The following is a 17,356-nucleotide window of genomic DNA, read 5'->3' on the forward strand; positions in this document are numbered from 1 at the left end:
TATGTGCACACGCTGCGGAAAACGCTGCGGATCCGCAGCAGTTTCCCATGAGTTTTCAGTTCAATGTAAACCTATGGAAAACAAAATACGCTGTACACATGCTGCAGAAAAACTGCACGGAAACGCAGCGGATTACATTCCGCAGCATGTCGCTTCTTTCTGCGGATTCCACAGCGGTTTTACAACTGCTCCAATAGAAAATCGCAGCTGTAAAACCGCAGTGAAATGCGCAGAAAAACCGCGGTAAATCTGCCATAAATCCGCAGTGGTTTAGCACTGCGGATTTATCAAATCCGCAGCGGAAAAATCCGCAGAGGACCAGAATACGTGTGCACATACCGAAACCCTAACCCTACCCCTAACCCTACCCCTAACCCTACCCCTACCCCTACCGCTACCCCTAACCCAACCCCTACCCCTAACCCTACCCCTAACCCTACCCCTATCCCTACCCCTAACCCTACTCCTAACCCTACCCCTAACCCTAATTCTTACCCCAACCTTAGTGGAAGAAAAAAAAAATCTTTATTTTATAATTGTCCCTACCTATGGGGGTGACAAAGGGGGGGGGGTCATTCAGTATTTTTTTTATTTTGATCACTGCGATAGGTTTTATCGCAGTGATCAAAATGCACTTGAAACGAATCTGCCGGCCGGCAGATTCGGCGGGCGCACTGCGCATGCGCCCGCCATTTTAGAAGATGGTAAGTATGATGGGGTGGGGGGGAGCACGGGGGGGTGGATCGGAGCATGGGGGGGGTAAATCGGAGCACGGGGGGTGGATCGGAGCACGGGGGGTGCATTGGAGCATCGGGGGGTGGATCGGACTGCAGGGGGGGTGGATCGGACTGCAGGGGGGGGTGGATCGGAGTGCAGGGGGGGTGATTGGAGCACGGGGGTGAGCGGACAAGAGCACGGGGGGGAGCGGACAGGAGGACGGAGGGGAGCGGAGCAGTGTAAAGGACAGATCGGAGGGCTGGGGGGGCGATCGGTGGGGTGGGGTGGGGGCACATCAATGTTTCCAGCCATGGCCGATGATATTGCAGCATCGGCCATGGCTGGATTGTAATATTTCACCAGTTATAATAGGTGAAATATTACAAATCGCTCTGATTGGCAGTTTCACTTTCAACAGCCAATCAGAGCGATCGTAGCCACGGGGGGATGAAGCCACCCCCCGGGCTAAACTACCACTCCCCCTGTCCCTGCAGATCGGGTGAAATGGGAGTTAACCCTTTCACCGAATCTGCAGGGACGCGATCATTCTGTGACACAGCATATGCGTCACAGGTCGGATTGGCACCGACTTTCATGACGTATACGCTGTGTCACAGGTCGGGAAGGGGTTAAAGGGAATCTGTCACCCCATTTTTTGCCTATAAGCTGCTGCCACCGCCATTAGGGGCTTATCTACAGCATTCTATAATGCTGTAGATAAGCCCCCCGATGTAACCTGAAAGATAAGAAAAACAAGTTAGATTATACTCACACAGGGGCTGTCCCGGTGCAGTCCCGTCCGATGGGTGTCGCGGTCCGTTTCCGGCGCCTCTTATCTTATTACGATGACGTCCTCTTCTTTGCTTCCTGTCATGGCTCCTGCGCAGGCGTACTTTATCTGCCCTGTTGAGGGCAGTGCGCAGGCGCCTGGAAAGGACATGGAGGCCCAGCGCCTGCGCCCTGCAGTACTTTCCTCTGCCCTCAACAGTTGGTGCCTATTGTGTTCTATGAAATGTATATAATGAACTGTGCATAACCCGGTTTATGACACTTTAATAAACTGCATAGACTGTGTATAAACGAAAACCGTGCGCGTGTGCTTGAATCCCGTGCCAAGCGAGTGTCCCCCAACACATCCAGTAAGCACAATCTTACTATATATATATATATATATATATTTATATATATATATATGTATATATATACTAGTTGGGCCGTACAAAATTTTCGCACATTGGTTGTCGGGGACGCAAGCTGGTCAAGCTGGTCAGATGTTAATGTATTTAAATCGAACTTGTCACCTGATTTTGGCGGGCCCTGTGTTCGGTCCGATGGGCGGTGTTTTCTGTTGTTTCATTGACCCCTTCCTTTCCCGCTGGCTGCACTATTTTCTTGAATGTGAGTTGGTTTCCTCTGTAGTACACGCGTGCGCAAGGCAATCTTGCCTTGCGCACGCGCAGTATGCTTTGCCCAACTGCGGGCAAAGCCGAAAAGCATTAGTGTGCATGCGTCGCCGCACTATGTCCCGGAACACAGCAAAATACTTCCGGGACATAGTGCGGCGGTGCATGCGCACTAATGCTTTTTGGCTTTGTCCACAGTTGGGCAAAGCATACTGCGCGTGCGCAAGGCAAGATTGCCTTGCGCACGCATGTACTACGGAGGAAACCAACTTACATTCAAGAAAATAGTGCGGCCAGCGGGAAAGGAAGGGGTCAATGAAACAACACAAAACACCACCCATCGGACCGATCATAGGGCCCGCCAAAATCAGGTGACAAGTTCCCTTTAAATACATTAACATCTGACCAGATGAAATGTTTAGTGGCTCCAGAATAGCCTAAATTAGTGTTATTTATATTAGCTATATATTCTGAAATTCTCCTCTTAATTTTTCTTGTAGTATAATCTATGTAACCAATATTCCCCCCCCCCTCTCCCACAGATGTTTAGAAATAATATAGAAGGACATATAGATAGATAGGAATCCAAAAACGGAGGCAGCACACCATTAGTAGTGGAAAAAGCAGGAGCTACTTTTATTAGCCCATCTCAGCAACGTTTCGGTTCTGGTAGATGTGAACCTTTTTATGTGTGTTCAGTTCCCCCTAGTGCCAGCCTACAGATGTAACACAATGGAACTATTTTCCAAAAAGGATAGGGCAGCTAGATGATGACTATGGCAGCAGCACCAATCGCGCATTCACTCTGTGCCGCTGCTACATCATAATGTAATGCTGGTAAGTGCGGTGGCAATGTGACCTCTAGTGTATCGCGATCACAACAACCAACTTGCAAAATGTCTGAACCAGTTGGATTTTTGCTACTAGCTTGTTATGCTACACTAGGTGGGGCCTGTGTCCCAGTCTTAGTCACCATCAAGCCCTGTCTAGCCATGTAACATTCTTATTGTGTTCTTTTCTTCAGGTGAAATCCACTTTATTGTAATGTAGGAAAAGGTTTATGTAGCACTATGGTGGTAGTTTGGGAGGCTGTTTCTTTTTTATGTAAGTTGGTCCAATGTCATTAGCTGTTTATTTTTCTTTATAGAGAGTAGGACTGTGATGCTGGGCTCCAAATCCACTGTATCCGCTTAAACATCCTTAAAAATGAAATCAGAAAATTCAGTTTGTTTGTTGGTGCCACGGTTTATTACGGTAAATTATCAGCTCAGAAGGTTTGAAGACGCTATTTTACTTCCCCTCTGTTCAACAAGCCCAGGAACAAATTAGCATATGTGAGGGTGCAGGGGCTCCCCATTGCTGTGCCCCTGAGCTGGTGGAAGAACTTACCATTGAATGAGAAAAAATTATGTTCAAATATGAACTCCATTAGTCTCGATATGAATTTATTATATGCCATACACTGTAGTCCCCTGGATCTAAGATACTGTTCCACTGCTCTAAGCCCTATTTCCTGAGCCTCTACGTTGATGGACACCAAATACACATTCTCACCCACTGTTATACCCTCCAGCTTGAGGAGGAGGTCTGAAGTGTCCATAATATATGACAGCAGAAACACTACGAATGGTCTAAGTATCTATGTATAAGCCCAAGTTCTGGGTGATGGAGCCAATCCCCACAAAAATACGACGCCCTTTAAGTGGGTTCAAGCCCTCATGCACTTCGGGTAGCACATAAAAGATAGCCAGGACTGGGAATTTATGATACATGAAGTCCCATTCATGTTTCGATATGATCTTAAGGTTCAAAGCTCCAGATAATAGACTCTTTAATTCCCGTAGGAATCCATTGGTGGGGTCCTCTCTTAGGATTTTATGTCTTTTCATCCCTAAAAATTCTATTACACATCTGTAAATATTTCTCATTATTTAACATAACAAGATTACCCCCTTTATCCGAGGGTTTGAAAATTATTAACTTCTTGTTGTCTGTAAGTCTATCAAGGGTTTCCCTCTCTAATCTAGACATATTAGGGTATGTGCACACGTTGCGGATTCTCTGTGGATCCGCAGCGTTTTTTGAGGTGCAGAAACGCTGCAGATCCGCAATTGATTTACAGTACAATGTAAATCAATGAGAAAAAAAAAAAAGCTGTGCACGTTTTGCGGAAAATCTGCTGCAGAAACGCTGCGGTTTAAAAGAAGTAGTATGTCACTTCTTTTTTGTGAATCTGAAGCACTTTTGTACCCATTCCATTATAGAAAACCGCAGGGGTAAAAAACTCAGCAAATCCGCAAGAAAACCGCAGCAAAAACGCACAAAAAACGCTGCGGAACTGCATTAAAAACGCGACAAATCCGCAGGTGCGTTTTCTGCCAGGGGAGGCAGAATCCGCACCAGAAATTCCTTAGCCTAATCCACAATGTGTGCACATAGCCTTAGAGTAATTTCTTGTAGGAGTCCACCAACAAGTTTTAATTCCTCAGTCACTAATTTAGTGAATATATGAAAACTACATATAGTTTTTGATATTGTGTCTGTTTTGTTTTGGCTCTACTAGCCTCCCTCTCTGATATATTACACCTGCCACATGGTATATCTGGAGCAGGATACTACGTTGACTTAATTACTAACATATGGTGCCCTACTAAGTGTTTTTGCACCCTATATACCGTATCTTTACAGGGCCGTTTAGGGAGAGGGGGGATAGCCGTCGATTGGGCGCGCCACTGCGTAGGTTTGAGGGTGCCAACGTCCGCTACTAGGCAGTGAGACAATAGTGATATACAAGCGTGATTTTTTTCTCCTCCTCTTTCCTCCCCCCATAAGATAAAACACAGACCTTTGTTGTTTGTTGGGGTTGTAATTATACTGTGCTATTATGTAATTTTATGATTGTATTAAAGGTTAAGTGTTATCGGAGCTATCTATAATTTGATACTATTCGGTGATTTGATTTTGACACAGCGGTCACATCGTCTTTCTCCACTGGTGCACACCGCACACGCCTAACTACAGGTAACATATAATTTGTAGCATTGCACAATTCCTGGTTGTCTATCCCATTGTCAGTGACAGCGCCTTTTTTATTATACCGATATACTTTTATTTTCTGTTCTTTTATATTATATCTGGACTTAAATCTGACATTACTTGATTCTTCATTGTACTGCATATATTTATTTCACTTCTTACACCTTTCCCTCCATTGCATCTACGGGATGCATGTATATGGTAGAATTACCGTCATTTACTCTTATGTTATCTGGCCCTTAAGCCTCCTAAAATCCCTGGACCTCCCTCCTACGATGGTGTAAGGGTCATTTACATATATGGTAAACTCTATATGAAATATACATTGTTTCAATGTAAATATAATTTGCATACTCCTGTCTCTGATCTGTTGTTAGGGATAAAAACTTCTCGTTGAGCACATTATTGGCTTCAACTCCATGAGCCTGTGTTCACCCCTTTCTTTGGTTTTTGTTTCTTTTGCAGGTGGACTCACATCCCTTTTTCCTTTCACGTCTTGCTTATAGAATTATCAATTACTAGATGGTGGCCCGATTCTAACGCATCGGGTATTCTAGAATATGTATGTAGTATATAGCACAGTCAACGCAGTATATAACACAGCCCAAGCAGTATATAACACAGCCCACGTAGTATATAACACAGCCCACGTAGTATATTGCACAGCCACGTAGTATATAACACAGCCCACATAGTATATTGCACAGCCACGTAGTATATAGCACAGCAACATAGTATATAACACAAGCCACACAGTATATAACACAGCCCACGTAGTATATAACACAGCCCATGTAGTATATAACAGCCACATAGCATATAGCACAGCCACGCAGTATATAACACAGCCACGTAGTATATAGCACAGCGATGTAGTATATAGCATAACCGACATAGTATATAGCACAGCCCATGTAGTATATAGCACAGCCCATGTAGTATATAACACAGCCCACGCAGTATATAACATAGCCCACATAGTATATAACACAGCCCACGTATATTGCACAGCCACGTAGTATATAGAACAGCCATGTAGTATATAGCACAGCCACGTAGTATATAACACAGCCCACGTATTATATAACACAGCCAACGCAGTATATAACAGAGCCCACGTAGTATATTGCACAGCCACGTAGTATATAGCACAGCGATGTAGTATATAGCTCAGCCCACGTAGTATATAACACAGCCCACGAAGTATATAACACAGCCCACGCAGTATATAACACAGCCCACATAGTATATAACAGCCCACGCAGTATATAACACCCCCCACGCAGTATATAATACAGTCCACGTTGACCGATGCACAGTGACACCATCTGCAGCAAGTTGATGCTGCAGCTCTCTGGAGGTGGTCTGAGGATTGTCCTTGACTGATCTCACCATTCTTCTTCTCTGCCTTTCTGATGTTTTTCTTGGCCTGCCACTTCTGGCCTTAACAAGAACTGTACCTGTGTTCTTCCATTTCCTTACTATGTTCCTCACAGTGGAAATTGACAGGTTAAATCTCTGAGGCAGCTTTTTGTATCCTTCCCCTGGACAACTATATTGAATCTTTGTTTTCAGATCATTAGACAGTTATTTTGAGGAGCCCATGATGCCACTCTTCAGAGGAGATTCAAACAGGAGAACAACTTGAAAGTGGCCACTTTAAGTAGCTTTTCTCATGATTGCATACACCTGGCTATGAAGTTCAAAGCTCAATGAGGTTAGAAAACCAAAAAAATTGTTTTAGTAAGTCAGTAAAAAGTAGGTAGGAGTATTTAAAACAAGAAAATGATACGGGTGCCCATACTTATGCACCTGTCAAATTTTGTTTGAATGCAGATTGCACATTTTCTGTTAGTACAATAAACCTCATTTCAAGGCAGAAACATTACTGTGTCCAACAGTTATTAGATATATGAAACTGAAATAGCTCTTGCAAAAAAAAACAATTTTTATAAAACATTAAGCTTAAGATTAATAGGGGTGCCCAAACATTTTCATATAACTGTATATAGCAGTGTGGGCACCATATTCCTGTTAAATAAACAATTAAAATAAAAAATAGTTATATACTCACCTTCTGGCGGCCCCCTGGATCCAGCCCAGGCCTTTAGCGATGCTCCTCGCGACGTTCAATTCCCAGTAATGCTTTTCGGCGCTGCGCTGTGAGTTCGAAGGACAGCGTAACTGCGCATGCCTGAAAAAAAAAATAACTGCGCAGGCGCCGGGGACGCTAATGAAGGAAGAGGAGGCGGCGCCCGGCACGCAGAGGCCATGATTGATGGCTGTGAGGCGTCTGGATATGGGGGGAAAGACCAGCCCCCCTGGCGATTTCACGGTATGAGGGACAAATTTCAAAAGCGATTCTTTCGGCAGTCCCAGGGACCCGAACTAAAAGAGCCACCTTGTGAGAATGCAACATTAGTGCTGCACAAGGTGGCTCTTTTAGTTATAAACGCCTGGGGGGGGGTGACAGGTTCCCTTTAAGCAGTACTTTAACTACAGAGAAATTTGATCTTATACTGCAGAAAACCAATAAAACAATTTAGACCTTTAGGTCCCAATTACAGGAGAGGAAAAGATCCAATTCCCTCCGGGACGCTCACCAGAGGACTATCACCGCGACCAGGAAGGAAGACAGAGTTACCGACATGGCAACTCTTCAGCATTATCTGGCTCAGAGAGCGATTTCAGTTCCCGTGGTTCCCTTCCTTTTTTAGAACAGAGACGGGGAAACCCCTAAGAGGTGAAAGAGGAGGAGCCTCAGAAAATATCACATCCGAAAATACACGCATACGCTCACATGGTTGGTAGAGACAACCAAGTCATCTATATCATCCTATAACCTCTCCCTCACTGAATGCAATGTCTTACAGAAGGGTCTCTCGTTCTGTCCTACACCTTGTTTTGATGGTTTTACACTAACCAAGAACTACATTGCTTCTTTAGATAACTGAGACGAAAAGCAAATATTTCTAGCAATGACTTAACTGCCCTTTAAGGGGATATTTCCACACAGCATGGATCACAATTTTAAACTAAAACAATTAAATCTAATACCTAGTTTAGGGGTGGGGAACCTCCGGCCCGCGGGCCACATGCAGCCCACAGGCAGGTCCCCTGAGTCTGCAATACTCGGGCGTAACCTGCCAGCTGCCAGCCCGTTAACCCACAAATGCACGCAGTGTTCATTACAGAGCTCTGCCTGCACATGAATGATGATGTCATTGGGGCGGGCAGGGTTAGCGCCAGGATGGGTGTAGTTAGTGCCCAATGCGCTCCCGTCCTCCTGTCCCGGAAGAGGAGCTGCTGCAAGAGAGTCAGTCCAGAGCGATCTCTGTGCAGGCAGCTCAGTGCCTCTCTGCTGTTGATTTCTGTGACTTTCTGCTAGTGATCTGTGCCCTCAGCTATGTGCCCCCTGTGATCTCTGTGCACCCCACCTATTTGCCCCAAAATAATCTCTGTGCCCCATTTGATCTCTGTGCCCCCAACTATATGCCCCTCTGTGATCTCTGTGCCTCCCAGCGATGTGCCCCCATCTGATCTTTGTGCCCCCTTGTGATCGCTGTGGCCCCAGCTATGTGCCCCCCGTGATCTCTGTCTCACGTGATCTCTGCCCCCCAGCTATATGCCCCCTGTGATTTTTGTGCCCACCAGCTATATTTCCCCTTTGATCTCTGTGTCCCCCAGCTATATGCACCCCTGTGATCTCTGTGCCCCCAGCTATGTGCCCCCTGTGATCTCTGTTCCCCCTGTGATCTCTCTGCCCCCAGCTATATTCCTCCCTTGTGATTTCTGTGCCCACCATCTATATGCCCCCTGTGATCTATTCTGTGCCCCCCAGCTATATGCACCCCTGTGATCTGAGGCTCCCAGCTTTCTGCCCCCCTGTGATCTATGTGCCCCCGTGATCGATCCCTGTGGCCCCCTGCTATATACCCCCTGTAATGTTTGTGTTCCCATGTGATCTCTGTGCCCCCTGTGAGCTCTGTCCCCTCCAGCTATGTACCCCTCCATGATCTCTGTGCCCTCCAGCTATGTGCCCTCCAGTGATTCCTGTGCCCCCATGATCTTTGTGCTTCCCCCGTGATCTCTGTGCCCCCCATTATCTTCGTGCCATCCCCCGGTTATCTCTATGTCCCCCCAGGGATCTATGAGCCCCACCCAGTGATCTATGTGCCTCCCCGGCGATGCCCGTGCAGCGCCCCCAGAGTCCTGGTTCGTTGCAGTAATGTTATTCTTCCACCAGGGGGAGTGATGTTACGTCTGAAGGCAATGAAGGAGATCTTCTGTCCAGGTATCACAACCATTACATACACTTCACACTCCAGCCACCAGGGGGAGCTAAAGGTTCTATCTATTAGGCCACTCCTCACACTTGGGTAAAACTGGTAGTTGGAGGGAAGTTAGAGAGTTCCTGGCTGGGGACCAACACGGAAATGTCTCCAGGTCGATCTGGCTGGAGTGAACTCCAGTCAGATCCAGACTGCGGTCTGAGGAGGACGAGGGTCCACGGAGCTGCACCTGCCCCATGTGCGGCAGCATCCTAAGAAAGAGATGTAGAAGAGAAGTGTATTGCAGTGAGTGAGAAATGAAGGCATAGCAACAAGTGGATACCAGAGAGGAGAGTGACCGAAAGAAGCTGCATCCTTCTGGTGCGCGATCCGGTAGCTGGAATACCGAGGGAGTAAGTGCTCTACGCCTTGCTTCAGAGAGCGGCAGGGCAGGTGATTCCAAGTTGCTCGTCCACCCTTTATACACAGGAGGCAAGGTGGCAACCTTAAAGAGGCCGGGGTGTCTCTAGGAGTCCCTTACCAAAGTCTCAAGTCACCGGTCATACGTGTTTTGTTCTATCCGACTACGGGGAACAGTGAGAGGAGTAACAACAGTGAGGATCTTATTGGAGCTTATGCAAGTAAGGAAAGTGTTACTGTGCACATAGGAAGGCTATTGAATTCCACCTGGATAAGGGGACTTTGGATTTGCCTTCAGACCGGCCGGACTCTGCCTACCCTGTGGTCCCTACCCTGGACCGTGGATGCTGAAGCCTTCAGTAAAGGTAAAGAGACTGCAACCATATGTCATCGTTATTCACTGCACCTTACATCATCCACCATCCACTATCCATACTCTGGGAAGCCCTGGGGACATACATCACCTATGGGAAGGTATACCAACTAGCTGCCATAACATCACCCCAGCGGACCCCTAAGCAGCGTCGGTCACCCTGACCGAATACCACAGGTGGCGCCATGAACATTATCCCTTTAAAGACCTTTCCCCCATTTCATCAACGGACCTCCCGAGGGCCACGGACCGGGTCAGCCACTGTGACATCCCCATTGACTACAGAAGGGCCCGGTACCAAGTTCCCCATAACCCTTGGAGGCACTGCACCCATCCCCCCACTGCTGTATGTACCCCTCCTCAAGTGCTGTACGTGACCCAAGTGATATGTACAGTATATTCCCTAGTGCTGCAATTACCCCAGAAGTGCTGTATATCCCACTGAGCACTGTATATAACACCCAGTGATGTATGTGACCCCACCAGTGATGTACAGCCCTGGCAAAAATTAAAAGACCACTGCAAAATTTTCAGTTTGTTTGATTTTTCTCTTTATGGGTATATTTTAGAGTAAAATGTAAATCGTTCTTTTATTCTATAAACTACTGACAACATGTCTCCGAAGTTCCAAGCAATAAATTTTGTATTTATTTTCTGAAAATGAGAAATGGTCAAAATAACAAAAAAAATGCATTGCTTGCAGAGCTCAGATAATAATGTAAAAAAACAAGTTCATGACCATTTATAAACACCAATACTAATGTTTTAACTCAGGAAGAGTTCAGAAATCAATATTTTGTGGAATAACCATGATTTTTCATCAAAGCTTTCATGCGTCTTGGCATGCTTTCCACCAGTCTTTCACACTGCTTTTGGGTGACCTTATGCCACTCCACGTACGAAAAATTTAAAGTAGCTCTTCTTTGATGGCTTGTGACTATCCATCTTCTTCTTGATTACATTCCAGAGGTTTTCAGTGGGGTTCAGGTCTGGAGATTGCGCTGGCCATGACAGGGATTTGATGTGGTGGTCCTTCATCCACACCTTGATTGACAGCAGTCACAGTGTCTCCTATCTGATGCTTGTACAGCAGTCCTATCATCTCCTATGTGGTGTACTGTATATACAGCAGTGTCAGCATCCACTATGTGATGTATATACAGTAGTCCCACCGTCTCCTATGGTGATGTATATGATTTACAAACCTTATTCTGACAAAAGGATGAGTGCTCTTCTGGCCAACACAAACCTGGAAAAGCAGCTGTGAGAAGCAACATGATCAGTATCACCCAACATGACAGCTGCACCAAAGAGAAGCAGCTCTAGCCATCACATTAAGGAGGAGTTACTGTAATTAGTTGTTTGATTAAATATACCGGGGTAATTTTCAAGGTGATCATTTTTGTGTAACCACCGAATGATGGTAGAAATTTCCAAATCGCCCATGGCTGGAAAAAGGTTCCACACCCCTGACTTAGTTCTTTCAATTGCCCATAATCATACCACCCGGTCGAAACCTACATTTCACTGGAAAAAAAAAATATAGACCTGAATTTTAAACATATCAATAGGGGATCCCTTTGTATCCACCAGAATTTCTCAACCATGGAGAGAGAGGCCCTAAAAACAATAAAAGAGAACAAACACATTGTTGTGAATTCCGCCGACAAAGGGGCGCTATTGTTATGGATAAGTCTCAGTATGTTTCCATCATCCAATCACAGTTGAGTGATAGAATCACATATGGAATAGCTGACAGAGATCCTACATTTGAAGTAGGAAGGGCAATACGCCACCTAGTGGATTCGTATATGAAATCAGGGACCATTTGTTAGGGCTAGCGGAACGCACCGAGTAAATATAAATATTATAATTGGTGCGTTCGCAGCCCGGGGTCCACCGTGCAGGAGGAACCTGCCGCTAGTGAATGGTGTTACTATTTGGTGGTATAGACTAGCTCTGTTACTTCACAGAGTAGCCATGAAAGGAAAGCACTGCACCCTGTTAGCCTCACAAGCTTACTGCCGAACTGATAGCAGTCAGTGGTCATGCAAGCACGCAATCTCCTCACCGGAGGTGCCAGTATTCTAGGGGCTTATTTCAGCCGGGTCCCTGAATACATTCACAGATAACCACACTGGCACAAAGCACATCCTTGGATTGATACTAGCATATGGCCGTGCGGTCATGCGAACCTTTTATAGCTGTAGCAAGTACAGGACCTTCCCAGAAGGACCAATGGGAGGCTGCCACAGAAGTTGAGCACCTTCAGGACCTTCCTAGAGGACCAATGGGATTATCTGCAGTATCTAAGCATGTGACCCTTGATCTCCAACGAGAGATCTTACCCTGGGCATGCTCAGAAGGGGAAAAGCAGGACTTAGTCCCAAAAGTGTCTGCTCGCCGCTGCCCAATACTGGCTACAATGGCAGAAGCTGAAAAGGCAGCAGTAACCCTTTGAGTCAGACTGAGCGAGACGCTGGGACTGATGTCTCCGCTGAGCAGGCTCCACTGTGGCAGGAGAAGAATGGGAGACTGCAGCGGAGATGGCTCGAGATTCCCCCTGTGCAGAGGCGGGAACTCGACCCCTAACACCATTGATGCTAAATTAGAAGAAATTTTAATTACCCCTCATCTTATAACACCAGTATCCTATATATTTCTTAAGGTACATGAAGACCTTAGGAATCCACCAAGGACGACCAATAGTGACATCTGCAAATTCTATTTTTTCACCACTTCCCATAACATTTGATCAAATTTTAACTCCCTTGCTACCTCATATCACTTCATATCTCAAAGATATGACTTTTTTTTAACAAAGTTAAAATCCCTTCGTCCTATCCCCTCCAACTGTATACTCATTACATTAGACGTAAGTAGTCTATATACTTGCATTGACCATTCTAGATAAATACAGAAAATGTGGATACCCGAATAAGATTCTCATACCGACTGATGTCACTACCACCATAACCCCTACAAAGCACAGTAGATGTAGGATACCTTCTGTAAATACGTACCATCCCTATATGCATATGATCAAGAATTGTATCTATCGTCTTTGGTACCTTTTGAGTAAGGAATACCCAAATATTCCTGAGTTTAATGACATACCTATAATGTGTTACAAAAACCCTCGAACCTCAGAAAATCATTGGTCAAAGCCAACCTTGGCTAAAATAAAACCATGAATATACAAAGAACACTATCCACACAGAAACGGGCACTTTTCCATGTCTACACTGTTTACAGTGCTCCAATATTACCAAATGAGATACCATTTCACACCCCAGAAGAGGTAAACAATTTCTGGTTAAAGGTTTCTTCTAGTCCACCACCCAACATATCCGAGACCGTATATTCTAGCATAATGAAACCATCAGATGTAAAAGACTCATGTTGCCCATCTCAGCACATTTTACCGCAGCAGGACATAATATATCTCAATTAAAATATCAGGTAATTGAGAGTATCCCAGTGCCAAGAAGGGGAGGAGACAGGTTAAAAATGCTGATATTGAGAGAGGCCTATAGGATCTATACATTACAAACACTGGAACCCTAAAGGTCTAAACAGAGAATATGAAATCACCTATTGTTTGAGTTATGCCATATTTTTTTATTAAGAAATGTTGTATTAGTGGTATTTTTTTACTTTTCTTTATTCTTCTTTTAGGTCACATAATGAACCTGGTAATGAATTACATTGATCCACTTCCTCTCTTTCTTCTCTCCTTTTTTTCTTTTTTTTTTCACTTACTGTTCTTTCTCTCTTTTTTTTCTACCAGCATCCCTTATTTCTACCTATAATTCCTGGTTATTTTAACCTTATTTTTTACACTTTATTTTTCTTCATGTCATGATATTACTCTTTTCTCTATGTACCCATATCTTGTCCCTTTATTCATGTGCTGTTTTTTCTTATCTCTCTCTTCTCACATGTCGTCTATTCTTATATACACACACCACCACCGCAGACACCAGTGCTTTCGCTGTTATAGCCCCTAACGGGACTCCTACACCCCTCCAGGGATTTGTGCCCTCCGCTCTGTTTCTACAACTAAAAGTAAGGTTTGAGAAAGACCCTGTGGGTCGAAACGTTACCTACCTTGAAACACTGCGGTGATACCTTTATTTTGGTGTTTGTAATAAGGAAAACCACGTTTTTCAGCTAAACTAAAAGTCTGAAAACCTCTTCTTTGAGTGCGACTGTTGTTGTATAGGTCTATTCTTCTATGTTCTCCTTCTTTTGCTGTTAGTTTCCACTGTGTATTACGGCTCTCACGCACGCACAATTAGTGGTTGTCTTTTTCCCTTTAGTCTATCACGGACCACACTGACGCATGCGCACTCCTGATCGCTTCCTTCGGCTCTTTCCGCCACCAATCAGCTTACAGTTTCACGTGACTTATCGGGATCATGTGACATTCCCGTGCTATGAAAGGACCTCCGGCAGCACACAGCGGTCACATCGTCTTACTCCACTGGTACACGCCGCACACGCCGACAGCCCTAGCTACAGGTAACAATTATTTGTGGCATTGCACAATTCCTGGTTGTCTATCCCACTGTCAGTGACAGCGCCTTTTTTATTATACCGATATACTTTTATTTTCTGTTCTTTTATGTTATATCTGGACCTTTGAATCTGACATTACTTGATTCTTCATTGTACTGCATAAATTTCTTTAACTTCTTACACCTTTTTCTCCATTTCATCTATGAGATGCATGTATATTTTAGAATCACCGTCATTTACTCTTATGTTATCTGGCCCTTAAGCCCCCTAAAATCCCTGGACCTCCCTCCTACGACGGTGTAAGGGTCATTCACATATATGATAAACTCTATATGTAATATACATTGCTTCAATGTAAATATGATTTGTATACTCCTGTCTCTGAGCTGCTGTGAGGGATAAAATCTTCTCTTTGAGCACATAAATGGCTTCAACTCCATGAGCCTTTGTTCACCCCTTTCTTTGGTTTTTGTTTCTTTGCAGGTGGACTCACATCCCTTTTTCCTTTCACGTCTTGTTTATAGAATTATTGATTATGATACTGTACATTATACTGTGTAGAACATGTTTATAACCAAATGTTGGTACGTATTAATTTTTTTTTTTTACATTTACTAATTCTTGGCATTCATTTTTATGTAATTTCTCATGATGTTTTCATTATGTAGAAAAAACCCATGAAAAAGGCCATAAAGGCCAAAACATCGAGATGCTTTTTTTTGTTACATTTATTTTTTGGCTGTGAATTCCCACAATAAACTTAACTTTGTTTCATCATACGGACTGTGATATCTGAGTTCTTGAGGTTACTCAATTATATTGACTTTTACATTTTTCTCAAAGCACCAACTATAACTTTTGGAGTGAAATAAAAGCTCTGATCTAAACACAACCTCCGCTGGTAGGCAGGGATACAATAGTAATATACTAGGGTGATTTTTCTCCTCCTCTTTCCTCCCCCATAGGATAAAATACAGACCTTTTTTGTTTTTTGGGGTTCTAATTATACTGTGCTATTATGTAATTTTATGATTGTATTAAAGGTTAAGTTTAATAGGAGCTATCTATAATTACAGTATGTATTATTCAATGATTTGAAATTGAGCATTGCTTAATCTTAAAGAGAGATGGAGGATAGACTTTCAATCTGTGTGGTTCAGTACCTGGAAGATGTGGTACAGTACCAGTCAAGAGGTTGGACACATATGGTTTCCTTTTTTCTTATTGCAATGTACACAATCATGATTCAAAGCTCGGAGGTGTGTTTTGGGTCATTGTCCTTTTGCAACACAACTGATGGTCCCTATAAGTGCAAACCAAATTGGAAGGCATGTCTTCGTTGCATGCAGTGATAGCCATGCTGGGTAAATGAGCCTTGAATTTGGAATAAATCACCAACAGTGTCACAAGCAAAGCACGCCCACCACGCCCACCATCCATGCTTCACAGTTGGCACCAAACATTTAGAAACCTTTAACTCAGCTTTTCTGGATCTCACAAAGACATGGCAGTGGGTACCAAAAGTATAACATTTTGACTCATCAAGCCAGAGTGCATATTTCCACTACTCTAATGTCCAGTCCGTGTGTTTCTTGGCCCAAACAAATTTCTTCATGCTGTGGTCCTAAGCCTCCTGACGAAGAAATGGCAAAACGCGCGTCGGGGCGGCAGGGCGGGAGCCCTTCGCCTAACAAGATTGTAAGTACTATACCTTATATATGCACTTTATTATAATTTAGATAATTGCACTCCAGCACTCTACTGCTGGGCTCATCTTGTCATATGCTGACATTCACTCCCTCACATGAGGATACTATCCTACATTAAAGGGAACTTATCACCCCCAAAATAGAAGATGAGCTAAGTCCACCAGCATAGGGGCTTATCTACAGCATTCAGTAATGCTGTAGATAAGCCCCCGATATATCCTGAAAGATGAGAAAAAGAGGTTGGATTATACTCACCCAGGGGCGGTGTTGAGGGCAGAGCAAAGTACTGCAGTGCGCAGGCGCCGGGAAAGGTCAGAGAGGCCCGGCGCCTGTGCACTGCAGTACTTTGCTCTGCCCTCAACGGGGCTGACAAAGTACGCCTGCGCCAGAGCCGCAGCGTGAAGACAAGAAGAGGACGTCATCCTATGAAGATGGGAGACCCCGGACCGGACCGTGACGCCCATCGGACCGGACCACCCGCCCAGGTGAGAATAATCTAACCTCTTTTTCTCATCTTTCAGAATACATCGGGGGCTTATCTACAGCATTACAAAAAACTGTAGATAAGCCCCTGATGCCGGTGGACTTAGCTCATCTTCGATTTTGCTGGTGACAGGTTCCCTTTAATCTAAAAGAGTGATTGATCAGATTTAAATATGTTTCCCAGTACACGTTAGCTCTTTTTTCTTACCCTCTACACATACTGTGTTTTTTGTCTAGTGATAATTCTTTACACTCACACTTTAAGGCTATAATCTTTACAGTGGATCCCTTATTTATCCCTGGTTTAGTAGCGATATTCTGTTTGGACTTTTTAATATGCATCTTTTCATGTTAATAAAATTACATTTATGGTTTAATATACTCAGATCCCCTTGTGCTTTAATTATGCTGGTTGAGGTATTT

At 44.3% G+C, this 17,356-nt stretch overlaps 1 long non-coding RNA gene across 1 annotated transcript in view; it reads left to right on the plus strand.

Moving 5' to 3' along the window:
- Positions 1–15,488, plus strand: part of LOC138638495 (uncharacterized) — a 74,387-nt gene extending 58,899 nt beyond the window's left edge. The window contains exons 2-3 of the long non-coding RNA XR_011312511.1: positions 14,543–14,744; positions 15,225–15,488. This is a non-coding gene — a long non-coding RNA (uncharacterized lncRNA). The remainder of the gene's footprint in view (positions 1–14,542; positions 14,745–15,224) is intronic.
- Positions 15,489–17,356: the final 1,868 nt, after the last annotated feature.

This window comes from Ranitomeya imitator, chromosome 5 (assembly GCF_032444005.1).
Source record: "Ranitomeya imitator isolate aRanImi1 chromosome 5, aRanImi1.pri, whole genome shotgun sequence".
Classification (NCBI taxonomy): domain Eukaryota; kingdom Metazoa; phylum Chordata; class Amphibia; order Anura; family Dendrobatidae; genus Ranitomeya; species Ranitomeya imitator.